A 5,279-nucleotide genomic window follows, 5' to 3' on the forward strand; every position below is an offset into this window, starting at 1 on the left:
CCAGAAAATGCACGAAGCAGGCCTGGATTTTAGGGTTCCTGACCAGGCTGAAAAAGGAGGTCCCCCCCCTCCTCGAAGGACACAGAGAGAGACCCCCCATAAAGCCAGGGGAGGGGATACCATGTGGGCCTCTCTCAAGTCCGCTGTAAAATACGAAACCAGCTTCCTTCTTTCTCCCTCTGCTACCTGAGCACCAGCCGTGCTCTGAGCTGAACCCGGGTCTCTCAGCGGCTGCCAGAGGAGCAGCGGCTGCTGCCAACAGCAAATTGGGAGGGAGGAAAGGGCGAAAGGAGGAAGGAAGGGAGCCAGGGCGACTAACTCAAGGGAGCTGGTGAATGGGCTGATGTGACCCAGTTCCCCAACCCTTCCTCCCTTCCACCGGACCCCCAACCCCCATCCCCAGTTAGAGCCTCGGCCCCTGAGACCGGACTGTCGTCTTAGCAAGAGTAGCCGGTGCCTCTTCCACCATGGAGCTGATCACCATCCTCGAGAAGACTGGGCTGGAACTGGAAGAGGCGCAGGAGTTCCTGGAGGGTGGGGCCGTGGAAAACCTGCCCACTTTCCTTGTGGAACTGTCCAGAGTGCTAGCAAATCCAGGAAACAGTCATGTTGCCAGAGTTGCAGGTCTACAAATTAAGAACTCTTTGACATCTAAAGATCCAGATATCAAGGCACAATATCAGCAGAGGTGGCTTGCAATTGATGCGAATGCAAACTTTGGGCACGGAAACCTACCGGCCTAGTTCAGCCTCGCAGTGTATGGCTGGCATTGCTTGTGCAGAGATCCCAGCGAACCAGTGGCCAGATCTCATTCCTCAGCTGGTGGCCAATGTCACAAATCCCAACAGCACAGAGTACATGAAAGAGTCGACATTGGAAGCTATTGGTTACATTTGCCACGATATCGACCCAGAGCAGCTACAAGATAAATCCAATGAGATTCTGACAGCCATAATTCAGGGGATGAGGAAAGAAGAATTTAGTAATAATGTGAAGCCAGCAGCTACGAATGCACTCCTGAACTCATTGGAATTCACCAAAGCTAACTTTGACAAAGAGTCCGAAAGGCACTTTATTATGCAAGTGGTTTGTGAAGCCACACAGTGTCCAGATACGAGGGTTCGAGTGGCTGCCTTGCAGAATCTGGTGAAAATAATGACCTTGTATTATCAGTACATGGAGACATACATGGGTCCTGCTCTTTTTGCAATCACAATTGAAGCAATGAAAAGTGATATTGATGAAGTGGCCCTACAAGGGATAGAATTCTGGTGCAATGTCTGTGATGAGGAAATGGATTTGGCCATTGAGGCTTCAGAGGCAGCAGAACAAGGATGGCCCCCTGAGCACACTAGCAAGTTTTATGCCAAGGGAGCACTACAGTACCTGGTTCCAATCCTCACACAGACACTAACTAAAGAGGATGAAAATGAGGATGACAGCGACTGGAATCCCTGCAAAGCAGCCGGGGTGTGCATCATGCTTCTGGCCACCTGCTGTGAAGGTGACTTTGTCCCCCATGTCCTCCCCTTCATTAAAGAACACATCAAGAACCCTGATTGGCGGTACCAGGATGCAGCAGTGATGGCTTTTGGCTGTATCTTGGAAGGGACCAAAGCCCAATCAGCTCAAACCACTAGTTATACAGGCTATGCCCACCCTAATAGAATTAATGAAAGACCCCAGTGTAGTTGTTTGAGATACAACTGCATGGACTGTGGGCAGAATTTGTGAACTGCTCCCTGAAGCTGCCATCCATGATGTCTACTTGACTCCCCTGCTGCAGTGTCTGATCGAGGGCCTCAGTGCTGAACCCAGTGGGCTTTCTCTAGTCTGGCTGAAGCTGCTTATGAAGCTGCAGATGTAGCTGATGATCAGGAAGAACCAGCTACCTATTGCTTGTCTTCTTCTTTTGAACTAATAGTTCAGAAGCTCCTGGAGACCACGGACAGACCTGATGGGCACCAAAAGAATCTGAGGAGTTCTGCATATGAATCTCTGATGGAAATTGTGAAAAACAGTGTCAAGGATTGTTACCCTGCAGTTCAGAAAACTACTCTAGTCATCATGGAGCGACTTCAGCAAGTACTTCAGATGAGTCACATATCCAGGGCACATTGGAAAGGATCCAGTTCAATGACCTTCAGTCTTTACTCTGCGCGACTCTTCAGAATGTTCTCCAGAAAGTGCAACGTCAAGATGCTTTGCAGATCTCTGATGTCGTCATGGCTTCCCTGTTAAGGATGTTCCAAAGCACGGCTGGGTCAGGGGGAGTACAAGAGGATGCCCTAATGGCAGTTAGCACACTAGTGGAAGTTTTGGGTGGTGAATTCCTAAAGTACATGGAGGCCTTTAAACCCTTCCTGGGCATTGGATTGAAAAACTATGCTGAGTAGCAGGTTTGCTTGGCAGCAGTGGGCTTGGTAGGAGACCTGTGCCGTGCGCTGCAGTCCAGCATCCTGCCCTTCTGCGATGAGGTGATGCAGCTGCTGCTGGAAAACTTGGGGAATGAAAATGTCCACAGGTCTGTGAAGCCACAGATTCTGTCAGTGTTTGGTACTATTGCCCTTGTTGTTGGTGGAGAGTTTAAGAAATACCTAGAGGTTGCATTGAATACTCTTCAACAGGCTTCCCAAGCCCAGGTGGACAAGTCAGATTATGACATGGTGGATTATCTGAATGAACTAAGGGAAAGCTGCTTGGAAGCCTATACCGGAATTGTCCAGGGATTAAAGGGAGACCAGGAGAATGTACACCCGGATGTGATGCTCGTACAACCCAGAGTTGAATTTATTCTGTCTTTCATTGACCACATTGCTGGGGATGAGGATTACACAGACAGAGTAGTAGCTTGTGCTGCTGGACTGATAGGGGACTTATGTATAGCATTTGGGAAGGATGTCCTGAAATTAGTAGAAGCTAGGCCAATGATCCATGAACTGTTAACTGGAGGACAGAGATCGAAGACTAGCAAAGCAAAAACCCTTGCTACATGGGCAACAAAAGAACTGAGGAAACTGAAGAACCAAGCTTGATCTTGTTACCATTGGGATGATAACCTGAGACCCCCACTGGAAATATCCAATCTTTTTTTTTAAAAATATATATTTTATTGATTTTTTACAGAGAGGAAGGGAAAGGATTAGAGAGTTAGAAACATCGATGAGAGAGAAACATCGATCAGCTGCCTCCTGCACACCCCCTACTGGGCATGTGCCCGCAACCAAGGTACATGCCCCCACCGGAATGGAACCTGGGACCCTTCAGTCTTCAGGCTGACGCTCTATCCACTGAACCAAACCAGTTAGGGCAAAATCAAGATTCAAAACCCGGAAGTAAGGAGTATGCACGGATGCTGAATGTTTGGGAATGAAAGGATGAGTGAGTGAGGCTTGAAAACACACCACATTGAAAATCCTGCCACAGCAGCAGCCACAGCTGCCAACAGCAGTGCTGTTAGTGAGCTAAGTAAGCACTGACTTCGTAGAAAACCATAACGTCGGCCATCTTGGAAGAGAGAATAACCGATGGATTTACTTACTTATAAAAGAAAGCTGTCTCTTTCCAGGAAAGACTAGAACTAGCTTTTCTGTCTTTTGGCTGGTGTTGAGTAAGTGGAATGACTAGTTTATGAGAGGAGGAGGAGGAGGAAGAACTGGGTTCAGCTTTGGTGCTTTGTTGTAAAAGGCAGCCTGGCCTTTGCAACTGATAAGAAAGATGGAGCCTGGGTCTCGAGCCCACCTTTGGTGTACCTTTGCCATACAGTACTGTATGTATGCTGGCTAAAAGGAGGGCGAGGGATTCTTTACAGTCTGAGAATGAGTGTGTGGGAGTGAGTCGGTATCCACATTCTCAACTTCAAGTCATTGCGTTTCTTTTTCCTGGACAAAAAGGGGTTAGACATTGCATTTCATAAAACTAACAGACGTTCTGTCTACTGATGCAGCACAAGAGATGTAAAAAAAGCGGGGGATGCTCTTTAGGCTTCATTTTTTGTTTTGTTTTTTAATTATCTTCTAGGGAAAACATTGACGAATGTTCAGAGCTCCCATTCTGATCCATCTCATCAAGGCACCTTTCCTAAAAATATGGTTCAACTGTGAATGTAGAATTGGGGGGAAGGGGGGTAAAAGAAAACTCTGGAGTTAGATGATATAGAAAAAATAAAAATACAATTGTTACAAAGAAAGAATGCAGACTTCAAAAACAAAAGAAAGCCACAACCCCCCCCCAAAACCCCAAACTTAAATGCTTAAGTTGGCAACACAAAAGAAACGTTCTCTTCTGACCTGAACGCTCCCAGAAAATTGTGCAAAAGAGTTTAGAAAACAAATACACAATAAAGTAAACACACACGCACATAGCAAACTTCAGATAACTATTTTGGATTGCAAACAAGGATAAATTTAATGTTCAAACAAGCTGATAAAATAACCATTTGGAAACTGAAAAAAAAGTAAAATAAAATGCGAAACCACCTTTAGGAACGGCTTCCCAGTTTTTTTAAAAAAATATATTTTATTGATTTTTTACAGAGAGGAAGGGAGAGGTATAGGGGGTTAGAAACATCGATGAGAGAGAAACATCGATCAGCTGCCTCCTGCACACTCCCCAGTGGGGATGTGCCTGCAACCAAGGTACATGCCCTTGACTGGAATCTAACCTGGCACTCTTGAGTCCGCAGGCCGATGCTCTATCCACTGAGCCAAACAGGTCAGGGCCCCAGTTTTTTTTTAATTTTCATTCATTTATTTATCGTGGAGAGATAAATTAACAATATATGCTGGGGAGCAAGATTGCAAATGTGTCCACCTCCCAGTTTTTTTTGAACATCTTTGTAGTAAGGGATTTCACATGCCACACAATTTATTGATTTAAGGTGTACAATTCAATGGTCTTTGGTCTCTTCATAGTTGTGCAGCATCATCACAATCAATTTTAGAACTGCTCCATTAGCTGCAAGAGAAAGCCAGTGCCCATCATTAGTTCTCCACTTCCCACCTTCCAGGCTTTGACAAGCACTGATCGACTTTGTCTTTATAGATTTGCCTATTTTGGACGTTTTATATAAATGGAATCATAGCACATGTTGTATTGGTGCCTGTTTTCTTTCACTTAGCATAATGTCTTCAAGGTTCATTCATGTGGCATGTATGATTATGTCATTTAAAAATATATTTTATTGATTTTTTAGAGAGAGAGAGGAAAAGAAAGGGAGAGAAAGAGATAAACATTGATATGAGAGAGAAACACCCATTGGCTGCCTGCTGCATGCTGCC

At 45.5% G+C, this 5,279-nt stretch overlaps 1 pseudogene; it reads left to right on the forward strand.

Annotated features, from left to right (window-relative positions):
• Positions 1–467: 467 nt before the first annotated feature.
• Positions 468–3,085, forward strand: LOC102421717 (annotated as a pseudogene).
• Positions 3,086–5,279: the final 2,194 nt, after the last annotated feature.

Source organism: Myotis lucifugus, unplaced genomic scaffold (assembly GCF_000147115.1).
Source record: "Myotis lucifugus unplaced genomic scaffold, Myoluc2.0 scaffold_402, whole genome shotgun sequence".
Classification (NCBI taxonomy): Eukaryota; Metazoa; Chordata; class Mammalia; order Chiroptera; family Vespertilionidae; genus Myotis; species Myotis lucifugus.